This window comes from Callithrix jacchus, chromosome 13 (genome assembly GCF_049354715.1).
Source record: "Callithrix jacchus isolate 240 chromosome 13, calJac240_pri, whole genome shotgun sequence".
Classification (NCBI taxonomy): Eukaryota; Metazoa; Chordata; class Mammalia; order Primates; family Cebidae; genus Callithrix; species Callithrix jacchus.
The window spans coordinates 80,085,366-80,106,286 of NC_133514.1; the positions used below are offsets into that span (position 1 = coordinate 80,085,366).

General features: G+C 37.6%; 1 protein-coding gene across 13 annotated transcripts in view; it reads left to right on the forward strand.

Moving 5' to 3' along the window:
* Positions 1 to 20,921, forward strand: part of KIAA1328 (KIAA1328 ortholog) — a 367,625-nt gene that overhangs the window by 120,290 nt on the left and 226,414 nt on the right. The gene's annotated exons all lie outside the window — the stretch shown is intronic.

Sequence of the window (20,921 nt, forward strand, 5' to 3'; positions counted from 1 at the left end):
CTTTCCTTTCTCCTTCTGTTCCTGGGCCCAGAGATAAGGAATGATTACTTGAAGCAGTCTCTGTGGGTCTGTGGGGAAGCTCCTGGTTGTATGAAAGCACAGCCAGAATGATAAAGAAAACACTGCTCTGTTACTTAATGAAGAAGATCAGGTGGGCTGTTTGTTACTCATTGTCCTTATGAAAAACACGAGTAAGCCTTTCTTAATTCATGTTTATTTTGTTACTTGGGGACTTATAAAAACTTTAATTGGAGAATATTAGGATATTTTGCATATGTTTGTATACATGTATTAATCATGTATGTATATACGAGAGTGTTTATATAAACATTTATACACATATCACCAAGTGGTATATATTACATAATTAAATGAATGTTCAGAACCCTGCCAGATGTGATGTAAAATAAGCTCTAAAGAACAACTTCTGGTCCTCTAGCAACTGATAGTTGATGTCTTTTTATATCCTTGAGTTTAAATCTTCAAATGGATGGAAATAAGCCTTACATATTACATTGTAGGAAAAATTAGAGTCAAAGTCATTCATATTAAGTATCAAAATGTAGATAATGTGGCTGGGCGCAGTGGCTCACCTGTAATCCCAATACTTTGGGAGGCCAAGGTGGGCAGATCAGGTCAGGAGATCGAGAACATCTTGGCCAATGTGGTGAATCCCCACCTCTACTAAAAATACAAAAATTCACTGGGCATGGTGGCATGTGCCTGTAATCCCAGCTACTCTGGAGGCTGAGGTTGCAGTAAGCCAAGCTTGTAACCACTGGACTCCAGCCTGGTTGACAGAGCTAGACTGTCTCAAAAAAAAAAAAGAAAAAAAGAAAAAGAAAAACACCCAAAATATAAATAATGTGCTAAAGTGTTATCCTTCCCTTTTTGAATCAGGTCCTAAAGATCAGATTTTAGAATTTTTTTCCAAACCTTAAAGAACAGCATTGCTATTCAACTTAGAAACAACTGTTTCAGATGAGTTAAGAGCTTTGGCTAGAGACTTCCAGTTTTGAATCTAAAGTTTGCCCATATGGAAAAGTTAAATAAATACATATTTTGCTAGATATAGCTGAAACTTTTAATACATTTTTTGAAGTCACAAAATTTTAAAGAAATAGCCAAAGTATAAATGGTTTATATTTTGTTCTGTTTTCTGAAAAGAAAAAAAAGGCAGAGGAAGGTGGCAGCTATTTTTGATTGTTTATGTGAAATTTCCCTGCTACATTGAAAACAAATCAGGCAGTTTTTAAGGTAGCCCTTGCCTATTGCTTTTCAGGGGGTTAGAGAAAATGGTAGTGTGAAGATCAGATTTCTGACCTTTGGTTTCACATTTCTACTTACTGGATGGCATAGATGTGTGAAGAAGGCACAAAACTGAAGGCCAATCTATTTGGCAAGGATATGGGAGGGGAGGTAGAGGAATCTTTCAATTACCAGTATTAATAGAGTCTTATATCTTAAGGCTACAGACCTGATAGTGAAGAAATAGTCACCAAGGGGCCCTAAAGACATGTAGAAAATACCCTTTTTCTATTTACTTTTGAAATTGGAGAAAAATAACACTTTCTCAGGTGTTGGTGATTTATATTGAAGCTAATGATTTCTTGGAGGTTTTGCCCAACATGTTTACTTCCTTGCGGTAAGGGTATATCATTGCAAAGACTCTGTATCTCAGTGATGACTTTGACCTAATTCTCTTCCCACCTCCCACTTACCTTCTATTTATGTACTTGCAAATAGATTGTGTCCATCTCTGTAATGGTACCTTTCTTGTTATTTTGTAATCATTGTTACATCATTCATCTGTCTCCCTTACCAGCTTTTTTTTGTAAAGAGGCATCCCATTGCATTGGTTTTTATACACTCAGAGCCTAACATAGGTCTTAGCTTAAGAAATATATTTTTCATTAATTTTATTTAACAAACATTTATGTAGTAGATACTCTATGTTAATACATATCAAATCATTTAATCCTAACTCAGTGAAATAAGATAGGTTATTATCTCTGTTTTATGCCTCTCCCAGAGGCAGAGTGAATGAATCAGCCAGGTCATACAGATAATGGTTGGTTCGCAAAGCCAAGATATGAACCAAGCCAATCTAGTGCTATAGTTTGTTGAAGAAGGAAAGACAAGGAAAATTTGAGATAACTAAAGTTGTTAAAAATTGGCTTTATATATTCTTGTTTCTGTAACTAACTGTCCTTGGCTCTTAATATGGAATACAGATTTTTAAACTCTAGAGCACAAATATGTTAGAGATGATGTGAAACTATTTTCTTTCCTTTCAAGAAGCTGCAATGTCAGATAAAAAATAAAATTTTATTCTCAAATTTTATAAAATTTCACTTTCAGATTTTATGATGGCGATGGCTGCAGATCATTTTTCATGTGATGCTTATTTGACTTCGAGAGGCTTGTTCTGTTTCTTCTTTGTATTAGTTGCTCTCTGGTGTAAATTGCATATTATGTGTTTTGCTTATAGTTTATTAAATTCACAATTCTCCAGAAGAATGCCCTAGCTCATGATTTTTGTTTTTGACTTCTGCCATTCCCTTGAAAATCTCTTTATTTACAAGGTGATTTTTTCACTTGTTTTCTTCCCATCCTTTTTATCACTTTTCCTTAAAGATGAACGCATTCTGCATTCCTTTTATAATTTACTCAGCATTATAAGTTCTACATAGTGGGTTCTAGAGAGGTCCTTCACTTGTTCTGTTTAGGTTGTAGTATTTATTTGATGTGTGTCTATTACCCCATTATCTTATCTTAATAAATAGTACTTAACTATAGTACAATCCTACTCTTGAACATGGGAGGGTCTAATAATCATCGTTTTGGTTAATGTACATTTTAGAAGATAGGCTTTTCTTATTATAGGAGAGTGTTACTTTTTTTTTTTTTTAAATCCAAACTTAGTGTCACCTCACCCGTGATGCTCATAACTTCCATTTTGGTCTTGTTTGATACCCTATACGATTTTACAAAAGTTGCCATATTTCCTCAGTACTCTTTATATTAAGAGAAAGCCTAAGCAGCATTTTGAATAGCTTCTCCTACTCCAGTTTGAAAATGTTGGTAGGTAAGCCTATTTTACTATTTTTATTAACTCTGTAGCTTTAGAATTTTCTTGAGATTTATTTTTTTTTCTTTAAAATGGGTAAAATTAATTACATTTTAGCCATGAGCAATGGATATTGAATTTCAGCTCCTCTGATATGGTAAAAGTCTTGTTAGAGAAACTTCTTTATATTCCTTGTGATTACTTGTTCCATAGTTCATGATAGGTCTGGGTCACAGACTGCTCAAGAATCTGAAATGTACTAAAGAGGAAATCATTGCTAAGTACAAGTTTAATGTCTATTGGTGGTGGTTATCACTATTGTCTGTATAGTGTTATTAAATGGCAATCAGGAATTCGAGACCAGCCTGGTCAACACAGTGAAACCCCATTTCTACTAAAAATACAAAAAATACAAAAAAAAAAAAAAATCATCCAGGCATGGAGGCACATGCGACCATGGCAAAATGATTTCACTTTTGTGACTATGTTATGTTATATATTTAAAAAGGTTATCTAGATAGGCCCAATCAATTAAGAATAGCATGGTTTTCTTTAGCTGAGAGTAAAAGATGAAATCAGAGCAATTTGAAACATGAGAAGGATTCATCTCACCATTTCTAGCTTTAAATATGAAAGGGTCTTGAAGATGAGGATAGTCCATGTCCAACAGCAGGAAAATGAGGATTTAAGTCCTACAACCACAAGGAGCTATACTTTGTCACAGCAACCTGAATAAGCTTGGAATCAGTTTCCTCCTTAGATATTCCAAATTAGATCACAGCTGAGCTGACAACCCGAATTCAGTCTTATGAGAAACTAAACATATAATCTAGTTGAGTTGGCCTGGACTTTTGACCTACATAACTCTGAGCTAATGAATTTGGGTTACTCTAAACTGTTACATTTATGGTAACTTGTTTTGCAAAAATAGAAAAAGAATACACACAGAGAGCTCCAAGATGGCCAACTAGACCCAGCCAGTAGGAACATTTCCCACCAAGGGACTGGGACATCAGGAAAACTGATACACTCTTAGCAGATCTTCAGAAGGAAGGTGTTGAGAGCAGGCTGAAGGAAGAAATGGATGCTGGGCTGAAAGGGGAGGAAGCTGGGAACCCTGCACAGGGCTGCTGCACACTGAGACTTGTTCCTGGCCCTCCCTGACTCCTGTGGAGTGGGTAAATTGAACAGGCATGGAGCAACTCACTGTCATTATAGGACTTTGGAATTCCAGAAACAAGACAGCCACGCAACAATAAAGAAAAAAGAATGAAAGTAATGAACAAAATCTTCAAGAAATATGGGATTATGTAAAGAGACAAAATCTATGACTCATTGGCATCTTTGAAAGAGATGGGGAGAAACAACTTGGAAAACATATTTCAGGATATCATCCATGAGAACTTTCCCAGCCTAGCTAGAGAGACCAAGATTCAAATTCAAGAAATCCATATAACCTCTGCAAAATACTTCACCAAGAATATCATCCTTAAGACATGTAATCATCAGATTCTCCAAGGTCAAAATGAAAGAAAAAATATTAAAGGCAGCCAGAGAGATAGGAGAGGTCACCCAGAAAGGGAGGCCCGTCAGAATAACAGTGGAACTCTCAGCAGAAACTCTGTAAGCCAGAAGAGATGGGAGGCCTATATTCAACATTCTTAAAAGAAATTTCAGCCAAGAATTTTATATCTGACCAAACTAAGCTTAAAAAGTGAAGGAGAAGTAAGATCATTTTCAGACAAGCAAATGCTGAAGGAATTTGATACCACCAGACCTGCTTTACAAGAGCTTCTACAAAAGCACTAAATATGGAAAAGAAAGTCCAGAAACTGCAAAACACACTTAAGTACATAGACCAGTGACACTGTAATGCAACCACATAAAGAAATCAGCATAATAAACAGCTAACAACATGATGACAGGATTGAATCCACACATATTAATACTAACCTTGAAAGTAAATGAGCTAAATGCCCCAATTAATAGTAGGCACAGACTAGCAAGCTGGATAAAGAAGCAATACATGATGGTGTGCTGTCTTCAAGAGACCCATCTCATGTGCAGTGACACCTGTAGGCTCAAAATAAAGGGATGGAGAAAAAAATCTACCAAGCAAATAAAAAAACAGAAAAAGGTAAGAGTATAATTCTAATATCAGACAAAAAAGACTTTAAACATCTTGTCTAGCATCAGGTGACAAAGATTAAGAAAAGATAAAGAAGGCCACTGTGTAATGGCAAAGGTTTTAATTCAGCATGAAAACCTAATTACCCTAAATATATATGCACCCAACACAGAGGAACCCAGGTTCATAAAGCAAGTTCTTAGAGACCTTCAGAGGGACTTCAACACCCCACTGGCAGTATTAGACAGATCACTGAGGCAGAAAATTAACAAAGATATTCAGGACCTGACCACTGGACCAAATGGATCTGACAGACGTCTATAAAACTCTCCATCCCAAACAACAGAATATGTATTCTTCTCATCTGCACCCCATACAACGATCTAAAATTGACCTTACAATCAGACATAAACAATCAGCAGCAAACGTAAAAGTATCAAAATTATGTATCAGCTACCCTTTCGGACCACAGTACAATAAAAATAGAATTCAAGACTAAGAAAATCTCTCAAAAGTATACAATTACATAGAAATTAAACAATCTGCTTTTTTGAATGACTTTTGAGTAACTAATGAAATTAAGGCAGAAAACAAGAAGTTATTTGAAATTAATGAGAACAAAGATACAACATACCAGAATCTCTGGGACACAGCTAAGGCAGTGTTAAGAGGGAAATATACCACTAAACACCCACGTAAAAAGTTAGATCTCAAACAACCTAACTTCACAACTAAAAGAACTAGAGAAGCAAGAGCAAACTACCCCAAAGCAAGCAGAAGACAAGAAACAGCCAAAATCAGAGCTTAACCAAAGGAGATTGAAACACACACACAAAAATTTAAAAATAAATGAAGCCAGGAGGTTTTGAAAAAAATTAATAAGCTATATAGACCACTAGCTAGACTAAGAAGGAGGAAAAGAGAGAAGATCCAATGAACACAATCAGAAATGAAAAAGGAGATATTACCACTGACTCCATAGAAGTGCAGATAACCATCAGAGACTATTATGAACACCTCTATGCACACAAACTACAAAATCTAGAAGAAATTGGTAAATTTCTGGGCACATACACTTTCTCAAGACTGAACTAGGAAGAAATTGAATCTCTAAGCATCCCAATAATGATCTCTGAAATTGAATCAATAATAACCTACCAACCAGAAAAATCTCAAGACTGGATGGATTCACAGCCAAATTCTACCAGATATGCAACGAAGGGCTGGTACCATTCCTATTGAAACGATACCAAAAAATTGAAAAGTAAGGACTCCTCCCTAACTCCTTCCATGAGACCAACATTATCCTGATACCAAAACCTGGCAGAGACATAACAAACAAAAAATAAAACTTCAGGCCAGTATCCTTGATGAACATTGATGTAAAAATCCTCAGCAAAATACTAACAAATCCAATCTAGCAGCACATCAAAAAGCTAATCCAACATGATCAAGTAGGCTTTATTCCTTAGATGCAAGGATGGTTCAACATATGTGAACCAATAAATGTGACTCATCACATAAACAGAACTAAAGACAAAAACCTACATGATCATCTCAATAGGTCCAGAAAAGGCTTTTGATAAAATTCAACATCCTTCATGTTAAAAACTCTCTCAACAAACTAGGTGTTGAAGGAACATACTTGAAAATAATAAGAGCCATCTATGATAAATCCACAGCCAACATCTTAGTGAATGAACAAAAGCCGGAAGCATTATTTTTCAAAACTGGCACAAGACAAGGATACCCTCTCTCATCACTCCTGTTCAACATAGTATTGGAGGTCCTGGCTGGAGCAATCAGGCAGGAGAAAGAAAGAAAGGGCATCCAAATAGGAAGAGAGGAAGTCAAACTCTCCTCGTTTGCAGATGACTTGATTTTGTATCTCAAAAATGCCATCATCTTCGCACAAAAGTTCCCTAAGTTGATAAACAACTCCAGCAAAATTTCAGAATACAAAAATCAGTGTATAAAAATCACTAGCATTCCTATACACCAACAACAGCCAATTCAAGAGCGAAATCAGGTATGCAATCCTATTCACAGTCACCACAAAATGAATAAAATATATAGGAATACAGATACCCAGGGAGGTGAAAGATTTCTACAATGAGGATTACAAAACACCTCTCAAAGAAATCAGAGGTGAACACAAACAAATGGTAAGTCAAAATTGTTGAAATGGCCACGGTGCCCAAAACAATTTACAGATTCAGTGCTATTCCTTTGAAACTACCAATGACAGTCTTCACAGAACTAGAAAAATCAAATTTAACATTCATATGGAACCAAAAAAGAGCCTGAATAACCAAAGCAATTCTAAGCAAAGTTGGCAGCATCTCATTACCCAACTTCAAACTATACTACAGAGCTCCAGGAACCAAAACAGCATGGTACCCTACAAAACCAGACAGATAGGCCAGTGGAACAGAATTGAGAGCCCCTAAGAAGGCTACGCATACAACCATCTGATCTTCAAGAAAGCTGGAAAAAAAAAGGCAATGAGGAAAGGACTCCCTGTTCAATAAATGGTGCTGGTTTAACTGGCTAGCCATATGCAGAAGATTGAAATTGGACCCATTTCTTATCTAATATACAAAAGTTAACTCAAAATTCATTAAAAACTTAAATGTAAAACCCCAAACTATAAAAAACCTGGGAGATAACCTAGGCAGTACCATTCTGGACATAGGAACTGGCAAATATTTCATGACAATGACACCAAAAGCAATTGCAACAAAGGCAAACATTGACAGATTGAATCTATGTGAACTAAACACCTTCTGCACTGCAAAAGAATCTATCAACAGAGTGCAAAAATTTTCTTTCATTCTGTAGTTTGTTCAAACTATTCATCTGACAAAGGTCTAATGTCCAGCATCTATAAGAAACTTAAAAATCTTAAAAGAGAAAAACAATAAAACAAGCCTAAGAAAGCAAGGTCAGTATTACTGATCATTAGAGAAATGCAAATCAAAACCACAGTGAGATACCGTCTCACACCAGTCAGAATGGCTGTTACTAAAAAGTGAAAAAATAACATGCTGGTGAGATTTTGGGAGAAAAGCAAACACTTATACACTGTTGGTAGGAATGTAAATTAGTTCAACCTTTGTGGAAAGCAGTGTGGTGATTCCTTAAAGAGCTAAAAACAGAACTGCCCTGCAACCCAGCAATCCCATTACTGGGTATATACCCAGTAGAATATAAATTGTTCTATCATAAAGACACATTCACACATGTTCATTGCAGCACTTTTGACAATAGCAAAGACATGGAGTCAACCTGAATGCCCATTAATGGAAGACTAGATAAAGAAATGACAGAAGACACTGAAGCCTATCAAAGGGTAAAAGGTCGGAGGAAGGAGAGAAGAAGAAAAAAATAACTACTGAGGACCATGCTTGTTACCTGGGCGATGAAATAATCTGTACATCAAACCCCTGTGACACGAGGTTACCTATATAACAAACCTGCACATGTACCCTGAACCTAAAAGTTTCAAAAGAAAATACATGCAGTATTCATGACAATGTAGTACTTCCCATAAGGATGGATATATAGATCAATGGAACAAAATTATAAATTCAAAGAATAAACTGTAACAATTATGGTCACTTGATTATTGACAAAAGTGCTAAGGCAGTTAAATGGGGAGAAAGAATAATCTTTTCAACAAATGATGATGTGGCAATTGAACACATGCAAGAAGAAATGCATTTGGACCCTTCACACCATGCACAAAAATTAAGTTCAACATTAGCCCAACATACTGGATACCTTTTGTGAAACCTAGCTTCAGATGATTATTTTTCTCAGCACCAGTTTTTGTCTTCTTTAGGTGCAGTGTTTTTTTTATACCTGAATTTCAACAATGGATCACACCGTATCATTTAGTCTTCTATAATTAATCATAGCCAGAAGTATTTCCTTTTGACTCAGAGGATGAGCAGAAAATGAGGGGTCTAACCACAGAAAGATCAAAGATTATCACAATGCCAGCCATTGGGAATGGAAGTTCCAAAACTTGTGCCTACTTTTTCTTGGTGTCAGAGTAGCCAAGGGAAACACTAAGCAATCAAGCACTAGATGGAGAACAGTTTACTTGCATAAAAAAAGAAACAGCAAGATCAGTTTAATAGTGGCATTGGTCTTTCATGGATAGTGTGTCCCCTATATCCAGTGGGTTCTCTGGCAGCCAACCTGTCTCTCCTGTCCCTTTCCTGTCCCAGTAAGCGAACTTCTCTTCCTTCCTTCTAGAGTACAAAATACTAAATGCTGGGAGTATGCCTGAGGGCCACTGGTGCACACACTTAAACAATACGGAGGAACATACATTGAACCTGAAACAGGAAAAGATACCAACAAGGTGATAGTTAAAATTATCTGTTTTATGGAAACTTATGTCTTTATTTTCAGTTATCTAAAGTTTTTTCTGTTATTTGAATATATCAATTCTGTGTTGAAGATGCTGTCATGGTAGCTGACTAATCTGCAGAATTGATTAGTTTTACTGGATTTTTAAAATATTTTGCGTTTTAATATTTTCATTCATTATTGCACATTTTATAGCCATTTATTCAGATAACGACACAAGTTTTTATAGTCCATATGCTACCAGTATGAGAGAAGGCATTGTTCTCTACACTCCATTAAAAGTTGTGCATACCCATTCTGGATCCTCATATAGGTTAAATTGAATAATAAATAATTACTCACTGAAATATTACAAGTCTCAGAGTAGTTGAAAACCAAATCAACACTATAGACGTGTATTTAGTATTGCCTTACAGTTAGTGGTTTCTGATTGATAGTTGGTACCAGGGACATAGTTTTATATATAATTGCATACGCACACACACACACACATGCACATACACACATATATACATACATATACATATATACATACATATATGTCTCTATTATCTTCAAAAATCTATTTTTCACTGTAATCTAGATATTAATACATGGTTACTGACCTGAAAACTTATACTGTCTACTAGCAGCATATAGATTCAAAATGAAACCTGAAAAGTATTTAAACTGATAATGTAATATTAATAACATTAAAGTTTATGTGTTATTTAAATTAGATATGATTGGGCTCAATGGTCAAATATACTGAAAAATTTAGGTTTACAGTCACTTGTTTGGAATCAAGGTTGTTTGCTCATGTATCTGATTATTTGACATTGGTTTTCAATTCTCAATCTCAAAAGGCTTTTTCTTTTTTGATTTGTATAAATTTTAGGGGTATGAGTATAGTTTTATTACATGGCTGTATTAGGTAGTGTGAAGTCTAGGCTTTTAGTGTATCTATCACCCAAATAATGTACATTATGTTAATTTTTTATTATCTGCTACCCTGTCATAGCCCCACTCTTCGAGTCTCCAATGTCTATTATTCCACATTATCTAGCTCTCATTTCTGAGAACGTGGTATTTTTCTGTCAGAGTTGTTTCACTGAAGATAAAAGCCTCCAGTTCCATTTATGTTACTGTAAGAGACATAATTTTACTATTTTTTGTGGATGAATAGTATTCCATTGTGTATATATACCGCATTTTCCTTCAACATAGACGTCTATGTTGATTCTGTATCTTTGCTATTGTGAATATTGTTGTAATAAATATACATGTGATCTTTTTGATATGATGGTTTCTTTTCCTTTGGGTAGATACACAGTAGTGGGACTGTTAGATTAAATTGTAGTTCTGTTTTTAATTCTTTGAGAAATCTCCATATTGCTTTCCATACAGGTTTAATTATTTATACTCCCATCAACAGTGTATAAGCATTTCTCTTTCTCTGCATCACAGAAGAATTTTTCTTTTGTTCATTTATTTCAAATGGACTCAAATGGCTCAAAAACTGTGCCATCTGTCATTGGATATTGTGTGATAAGGAGTATAATCTAGTACAAAACAGATTGTCTTAGACAAAGTATGAGTGAATTTTTGCTTGTGGAACAGCAAGTCTTGATCTGAAACCGGTCCTATTGATTATGGTATATAAACAGCCAGATTAGTAGTACTGGATTTTGCAAAGTTAGTATCACCATGACAAGATAAAAAATCTTGAGTGCAGAAGAGAGAGAGGGAATTGGGTCATTCTTTCATCTTATGTTGGTATCAGTCCCTGGTATCCATTGAATTCTTTCAAAGCTAAGTTATTGACCCAAAGACCAAACTACAAGCTATATAATTCTAAACACCCTTTTCCCTCCCTCATTTTGGATGGGAATACTAACCTATATATCGAGCATTGCTGACAAAGCAATTTGCCAAGTACCCTTCAGGTAAACAGAACCTCAGAAAATGTAGTATTTGACTGTGTTTCTACTTGTAGAGTTAAGTCTTCTCATAAGTTAACTTCCTTCAGCTACCTATTAACAAAGTTAAATTTTTTTTTTTTTTAGCACACAAAAAAAACTTTATTTTTTTTTTCTTTTATTTATTTATTTATTTATTTTAATTTTTTATTGGATTATAGGTTTTGGGGTACATGAGCAGAGCATGCAAGACAGTTGCGTAGGTACACACATGGTAGTGTGCTTTCTTTTCTTCTCCCCTTCACCCACATTTGGCTTTTCTCCCCAGACAATCCCTCCCCACCTCCCCCTCCCACTGGCCCTCCCCTTTTCCCCCCAATAGACCCCAGTGTTTAGTATTCCCCTTTCTGTGTCCATGTGTTCTCATTTTTCATCACCCGCCTATGAGTGACAATATGCGGTGTTTCATTTTCTGTTCTTGTGTCAGTTTGCTGAAAATGATGTTCTCCAGATTCATCCATGTCCCTACAAACGACACAAACTCGTCATTTCTGATTGCTGCATAATATTCCATGGTGTATATGTGCCACATTTTTCCATTCCAGTCTATTATCAATGGGCATTTGGGTTGATTCCAGGTCTTTGCTATTGTAAACAGTGCTGCAATGAACATTCGTGTACATGTGTCCTTATAGTAGAACAATTTATAGTCTTTTGGATATATACCCAGTAATGGGATTGCTGGGTCAAATGGAATTTCTATTTCTAAGGCCTTGAGGAATCGCCACACCGTCTTCCACAATGGTTGAACTAATTTACACTCCCACCAACAGTGTAAAAGTGTTCCTTTTTCTCCACATCCTCTCCAGCATCTGTTGTCTCCAGATTTTTTAATGATCGCCATTCTAACTGGCGTGAGATGGTATCTCAATGTAGTTTTGATTTGCATCTCTCTGATGATCAGTGACGATGAGCATTTTTTCATATGATTGTTGGCCTCATATATGTCTTCTTTCGTAAAGTGTCTGTTCATATCCTTTGCCCACTTCTGAATGGGCTTGTTTGTTTTTTTCCTGTAAATCTGTTTGAGTTCTTTGTAAATTCTGGATATCAGCCCTTTGTCAGATGGGTAAACTGCAAACATTTTTTCCCATTCTGTTGGTTGCCGATCCACTCTAGTGACTGTTTCTTTTGCCATGCAGAAGCTGTGGAGTTTCATTAGGTCCCATTTGTCTATTTTGGCTTTTGTTGCCAATGCTTTTGGTGTTTTGTTCATGAAGTCCTTGCCTACTCCTATGTCCTGGCTAGTTTTGCCTAGATTTTCTTCTAGGGTTTTTATGGTGCCAGGTCTTATGTTGAAGTCTTTAATCCATCTGGAGTTAATTTTAGTGTAAGGTGTCAGGAAGTGGTCCAGTTTCTGCTTTCTGCACATGGCTAGCCAGTTTTCCCAACACCATTTGTTAAACATGGAATCCTTTCCCCATTGCTTGTTTTTGTCAGGTTTATCAAAGATTGTATAGTTGTATATATGTTGTGTTGCCTCTGGTGCCTCTGTTTTGTTCCATTGGTCTATATCTCTGTTTTGGTACCAGTACCATGCTGTTTTGATTACTGTAGCCTTGTAGTATAGTTTGAAATCCGGTAGTGTGATGCCCCCCGCTGTGTTCTTTTTGCTTAGAATTGACTTGGCTATGCGGGCTCTCTTTTGGTTCCATATGAAGTTCATGGTGGTTTTTTCTAGTTCTGTGAAGAAAGTCAATGGTAGCTTGATGGGGATAGCGTTGATTCTGTAAATTACTTTGGGCAGTATAGCCATTTTCACGATATTAATTCTTCCTAACCATGAACATGGAATGTTTCTCCATCTGTTTGTGTCCTCTCTGATTTTGTTGAGCAGTGGTTTGTAGTTCTCCTTGAAGAGGTCTCTTACGTTCCTTGTGAGTTGTATTCCAAGGTATTTTATTCTTTTTGTAGCAATTGCGAATGGCAGTTCGCTCTTGATTTGGCTTTCTTTAAGTCTGTTATTGGTGTAGACGAATGCTTGTGATTTTTGCACATTGATTTTATATCCTGAGACTTTGCTAAAGTTGCTTATCAGTTTCAGGAGTTTTTGGGCTGAGGCAATGGGGTCTTCTAGGTACACTATCATGTCGTCTGCAAATAGAGACAATTTGGCTTCCACCTTTCCTATTTGAATACCCTTTATTTCTTTTTCTTGCCTGATTGCTCTGGCTAGAACTTCCAGTACTATATTGAATAGGAGTGGTGAAAGAGGGCATCCTTGTCTAGTGCCAGATTTCAAAGGGAATGCTTCCAGTTTTTGCCCATTCAGTATGATATTGGCTGTTGGTTTGTCATAAATAGCTTTTATTACTTTGAGATACGTTCCATCGATACCGAGTTTATTGAGGGTTTTTAGCATCAAGGGCTGTTGAATTTTGTCAAATGCCTTCTCTGCGTCAATTGAGATAATTATGTGGTTTTTGTTTTTGGTTCTGTTTATGTGGTGAATTGTGTTTATAGACTTGCGTATGTTGAACCAGCCTTGCATCCCCGGGATGAATCATACTTGATCATGATGAATAAGTTTTTTGATTTGCTGTTGCAATCGGCTTGCCAATATTTTATTGAAGATTTTTGCATCTATGTTCATCATGGATATTGGCCTGAAGTTTTCTTTTCTCGTTGGGTCTCTGCCGGGTTTTGGTATCAGAATGATGTTGGTCTCATAAAATGATTTGGGAAGGATTCCCTCTTTTTGGATTGTTTGAAATAGTTTTAGAAGAAATGGTGCCAGCTCTTCCTTGTGTGTCTGGTAGAATTCGGCTGTGAACCCGTCTGGACCTGGGCTTTTTTTGTGTGGTAGGCTCTTAATTGCTGCCTCAACTTCAGACCTTGTTATTGGTCTATTCATAGTTTCAGCTTCCTCCTGGTTTAGGCTTGGGAGGACACAGGAATCCAGGAATTTGTCCATTTCTTCCAGGTTTACTAGTTTATGCGCATAGAGTTGTTTGTAATATTCTCTGATGATGGTTTGAATTTCTGTGGAAACTGTGGTGATTTCCCCTTTATCATTTTTTATTGCATCTATTTGGTTGTTCTCTCTTTTCTTTTTAATCAATCTGGCTAGTGGTCTGTCTATTTTGTTGATCTTTTCAAAAAACCAGCTCTTGGATTTATTGATTTTTTGAAGGGTTTTTCGTGTCTCAATCTCCTTCAGCTCAGCTCTGATCTTAGTTATTTCTTGTCTTCTGCTGGGTTTTGAGTTTTTTTGATCTTGCTCCTCTAGCTCTTTCAATTTTGACGATAGGGTGTCAATTTTGTATCTCTCCATTCTCCTCATATGTGCACTTATTGCTATATACTTTCCTCTAGAGACTGCTTTAAATGTGTCCCAGAGGTTCTGGCACGTTGTGTCTTCGTTCTCATTGGTTTCGAAGAACTTCTTTATTTCTGCCTTCATTTCGTTGTTTACCCAGTCAACATTCAAGAGCCAGTTGTTCAGTTTACATGAAGCTGTGCGGTTCTGGGTCTGTTTCTGAATTCTGAGTTCTAACTTGATTGCACTATGGTCTGAGAGGCTGTTTGTTATGATTTCAGTTGTTTTGCATTTGTTGAGCAGTGCTTTACTTCCAATTATGTGGTCAATTTTAGAGTAGGTGTGATGTGGTGCTGAGAAGAATGTGTATTCTGTGGATTTGGGGTGGAGAGTTCTGTAAATGTCTATCAGGTTTGCTTGCTCCAGGTCTGAGTTCAAGCCCTTGATATCCTTGTTGATTTTTTGTCTGGTAGATCTGTCTAGTATTGACAGTGGAGTGTTAAAGTCTCCCACTATTATTGTGTGGGAGTCTAAGTCCTTTTGTAAGTCCTTAAGAACTTGCCTTATGTATCTGGGTGCTCCTGCATTGGGTCCATATATGTTTAGGATCGTTAGCTCTTCTTGTTGTATCGATCCTTTTACCATTATGTAGTGGCCTTCTTTGTCTCTTTTGATCTTTGTTGCTTTAAAGTCTATTTTATCTGAGATGAGAATTGCAACTCCTGCTTTTTTTTGCTTTCCATTTGCTTGGTAAATCTTCCTCCATCCCTTTATTTTGAGCCTTTTTGGATCTTTGCATGTGAGATGGGTTTCCTGGATACAGCACACTGGTGGGTTTTGGATTTTTATCCAACTTGCCAGTCTGTGTCTTTTGATTGGTGCATTTAGTCCATTTACATTTAGGGTTAATATTGTTATGTGTGAATTTGATACTGCCATTTTGATGCTAAGTGGCTGTTTTGCCTGTTAGTTGTTGTAGATTCTTCATTATGTTGATGCTCTTTAGCATTCAGTGTGATTTTGGAATGGCTGGTACTGGTTGATCCTTTCTATGTGTAGTGCCTCTTTTAGGAGCTCTTGTAAAGCAGGCCTGGTGGTGACAAAATCTCTGAGTACTTGCTTGTTTGCAAAGGATTTTATTTTTCCTTCACTTCTGAAGCTCAGTTTGGCTGGATATGAAATTCTGGGTTGAAAGTTGTTTTCTTTAAGAATGTTGAATATTGGCCTTCACTCTCTTCTGGCTTGTAGTGTTTCTGCCGAGAGATCTGCTGTGAGTCTGATGGGCTTCCCTTTGTGGGTGACCCGACCTTTCTCTCTGGCTGCCCTTAGTATTCTCTCCTTTATTTCAACCCTATTGAATCTGACGATTATGTGCCTTGGGGTTGCTCTTCTTGTGGAATATCTTTGCAGTGTTCTCTGAATTTCCTGCAATTGAGTGTTTGCCTGTCTTGCTAGGTGGGGGAAATTTTCCTGGATGATGTCCTGAAGTGTATTTTCCAGCTTGGATTCATTCTCTTCGTCCCCTTCTGGTACACCTATCAAACGTAAGTTAGGTCTTTTCACATAGTCCCACATTTCTTGGAGACTTTGTTCATTCCTTTTTGCGTTTTTTTCTCTAATCTTGGTTTCTCGTTTTATTTCATTGAGTTGGTCTTCGACTTCAGATATTCTTTCTTCTGCTTGGTCAATTCGGCTATTGAAACTTGTGCATGCTTCGCGAAGTTCTCGTATTGTGTTTCTCAGCTCCTTTAATTCATTCATATTCCTCTCTAAGTTATCCATTCTTGTTATCATTTCCTCAAATCTTTTTTCAAATCTTTTCTCAAGGTTCTTAGTTTCTTTGCATTGATTTAATACATGATCTTTTAGCTCACCAAAGTTTCTCATTATCCATCTTCTGAAGTCTAATTCCGTCATTTCCTCGCAGTCATTCTCCGTCCAGCTTTGTTCCCTTGCTGGTGAGGAGTTTTGGTCCTTTCTAGGAGGCGAGGTGTTCTGGTTTCGGGTGTTTTCCTCCTTTTTGCGCTGGTTTCTTCCCATCTTTGTGGATTTGTCCACTGGTCGTCTGCGTAGTTGCTGGCTTTTCGATTGGGTCTCTGAGTGGACACCCTGAATGTTGATGATGAAGTATTTCTGTTGCTTGGTTTTCCTTCTACCAGTCTAGCCCCTTCGCTGTACGACTGCTGAGGTCCACTCCAGACCCTGCTTGTCTGGGGTGCACCTCTAGCAGCTGTGGCACAGCGAGGGATGCTACCAGTTTCTTTTTCTGCTATCTTTGTCCCAGGATGGTGCCTGCCTAATGTCAGTCTTTTGGATATAGGGGGGTCAGGGAGCTGCTTGAGGAGACAGTTTGTACTTTATAGGGGTTTAATTGCTGAACTCTGAGCTGTGTTGTTCATTCAGGGCTGTTAGGCTGCTATGTTTGATTCTGCTGCAACAGAGCTCATTAAAAAAACCCTTTTTTTTCCCCAAATGCTCTGTTTTGAGGGGTTTGGGCTTTATTTTTGGATATCCGTTGAGGTCCTGCCCAGCTAGGTTGCAGACTAGCCACTGTTTGCCTGCCGAGGCTCCGCCCTGCTGTTGTGAGGCTCGCCCTGGCTCCGCTGTTCTGCTGTTCTCCACCACGCCCTGCGGCGGAGTCTCTCTGTTGTAGCGTGTTGCCTCGGCAATGGCTGGCTGCGTCAGCAGTGGGCGTGTATCTCAGTATGGACGGGTTGCCTCGGCAATGGCTGGCTGCGTCAGCAATGGGCGTGTATCTCAGTTGGGGCGGGTTGTCTCGGTAATGGTGGCCGCCCCTCCCCCTCAGAGCGTCTCGGGCCATCTGCACGGGGCTTGTTTGAAATCGCGGTTTTGTTCGTCCCACTGGGCCAATCCTAACGCTCTGTTCCTGCAATCCCCTGGGCTGGCCCACTGTCCAAGTCTAGCTCAGTCTCAAGTCCAGCCCTCTCACGTCTCTGGTTGCCGGTTCAACGGGGCACCCGGACAAGTGCGCCCTGTGGGGAGCGCTGGGTAGGGCCGGCCGCCGCCACCCCGGCTGCCGGATTCGCCAGGCGGAATATCTGCCTGGCGTCCCACGTCTCCTCTTCACTTGGGAATTTCCCCGTTCCGTGGGCAACAAAGATCAATCTGGAAATGCAGCTCAGACTCACCTCTCCGCAGACACAACGAGAACTCCAATCAACAAAGTTAAATTTTAAACCCTCTTGCCAACTGATTTTTTAACTTTTATTATTCAGTGAATACTAAATAATTTCTTCCCTTCATTGTTAAAACTTTTTGTTTTTCTCTTGTTGGTCTGTCTTTTGTTACATAGACTCCCAGTTAAGAACTGTGAAGGACAGAGATAAAATTATTTTTCCTCCTCTACAGTTCCTTTAAATATGGTATTGTTTAATTTTCTACCTATGATTTATTTTTATGTCTATCTTAGATATTTACAGGTTGCCTTTATAGAAGGCCTCTGGATTAGGCATGCCATGGGATATAAGCAAAACAGAGAAAGACACAGAAGTCAATTGGAATCAAACTACCCTGGAAGAAGAACTCTCTAAGAGCAGTACTGCTCAAGAGAACTTTGTGATGATGTAACTGTCTTGTCTGTGCTAACATGTCCAACATGATAGCAACTTACTGTGTGTAGCTATTGAGCACTTGATATATGACTAATGAGATTGAGGAACTGAATTTTTATTTAATAGACACCTGTGGCTATAAAATTGGACAGTGTAGTTCTGGAACAGCAATTAATGTCTGGATATAAGAAATGTTTGAGTTCCTATAATGAATACATTAACTGAGGAGATGTAAGCTAGTCATGGCTGAGCTTGTTAGCTCAGGTGAGGTCAGTGTTTTTCAGAAAGAATTAGTGATATATATATTTTTACCTTTTCATTAGTAGACAACTTTGTTGCTGAATAATTGTGATACAAAATATAAATTTTAATATTGAAACAAAATAGAATTGCATTCCTGCTTTTTACAGGTTATAACAGTAGCCACCAAAATCTCAAAGTACATCCATGTCTTTTTTTAGTTATTTATCCTGATTGAAGAGATCTGATAGAGAGTAGGAGGAAAGAAAGGAAGGATGGACAGTTGGATGGATGAGAAAACAATGTAATATGTTTTATTCTAAATAACACAGGAGTGGTACATTGTTTTTCTCAAATACCTAAGTAGATTTGATGTTATCTAAGATTTTTTCCAGCTCTAACTTTGTGATGCTAAATTGTAAGAATGCTGAGCAGAAGGAAATCTCAGAGTGGAACAGATTAATTTAGGATTTGGAATTTATTATTTGACTTGTATTGTATGATCTCAGTATCACAGGTCATATCAATGAGTACTTCAATTTTGCTAAGTAATTTTATTTCATTTAATGTAGAGTCTTGATTAAAAGAAAGCTCTGATAAATACCCTCTACAGTGTGGTATTTTCCTGGTTACTCTAATAACATTTTTAAGCATGATAATCATGCCTTTTAATCATTCAGATAGAAACATACTACTTAAGGAAGCAGCATGTTTAGAGAATAGGTGAGAAATAAATACAAACATAAGGTAATTTATGTGTCTCCCCAATTACAGCTCTGTTTAGCACTGATGAGCAAAAGGAGCAACTTGAAGGCTCAGTCTACTGTTCTTCATTCTTTCATTCTGTATCCCTAAAGGCCTGTCATTGGCATTGTGAGGTAATCCTATTCTCATTGGTTCACTGTGTTGGTAGTATCAGTTCTTCCAGACTAAGTCAGGATACTAACTTTTTAAGTGTAATGCTCTGTTGATTTTGTCAGTCTATTGCTCTGTTCAGCTTATACCTTTACAGAGTGTTCAGAGCTCTCACACCTGTGTAGCCTTAAGTATTTTGCTCTGCTTTTGGTATGAAATAAATGTTTGATGAATTCTTCCCTGCTCGACAGATTGAGTGATTGATGTTTTTCCCGATACTCTTAGACAGCTACTTTTACTTGGTGGCCCATTTCTCAGATAATTTGCCTGAGTACTCTGAGCACTATCTCAAAGAGAAGGACACCCATTTGGAACTGTGTGGCACCCTAATGTCAATTTTTTGTTTTTAAAGTAAGGGATCACATTAATCAAAGCCAGAAATTAGGTGTTTCAGTTATCAAGACACCACACCCCAGGTGTGGTGATTGACAAGAAAGACTCACAAGACTCAGCATATAGTCTTACTCACTGTGAAGGTTTATTTTATTGTATATTATTTAATTTTATATTTTATTTTATAATTTATGAGACAGAGTCTCACTTTGTCACCCAGGCTGGAGTGCAGTGGTGCAGTGTCAGCTCGCTATAACCTCCACCTTCCAGTTTGAAGAGATTCTTTCTTATACCTTAGCCTTTCAAGTAGCTAGAATTACAGATGTGTGTCCCCATGCCTGGCTAATTTTTGTATTTTAGTAGAGATGGGGTTTCACCATGTTGCCCAGACTGGCCTCCAACTCCAGGCCTCCAGTGATCAGCCTGCCTCAGCCTCCAGAAGTGCTGGGATTACAGGCATCAGCCACCACACCTGGCCAAGATTTATTACTATGAAAGGAATAAAAGGAAAAGGTAATGTCTGGAAGAAAGCACATGTGATCTTATAAGACTCATCTCTAAATGGAATCACATTGAATATGCTTTGTTCTTCCAGCAATGAATTGTGACAGCTCCTGTGAAATGTAATCTACCAGGGAAACTCACTAGAGACTCAAAATCTCAAGTTTCTATTGGGGACTGACTGGTCATATAGGCACTCTGTCTACCATGTATCAATTTCCAGAAACCCAGGAGTAAAGCAGATGTTCAGCATGAACCACATTGTTTGTATAAACCGGTTAGGTATAGTAAGGTATTAGTATCAGTTAGGGAATTGTGGAAACAGTTCAGAAATTGGTTTTCATATTGTCAGCCAAGGACCAACTATGTAAGCAGGACTTTGTAAGGGTAGCAGGCTCAGGCCAGCCATGGTAACTCTTTTCTGCTCATGAGAAATGTCTCAGTCACCATTTAGACTTGGAACTTTTAACATATTTTTAACTTTATGTCTAGTCTCTTTACTAACTTCTTTTGGTGAACATTATTATCATTAGGAGATCAATAGAAATATGGTATACAGTATGCC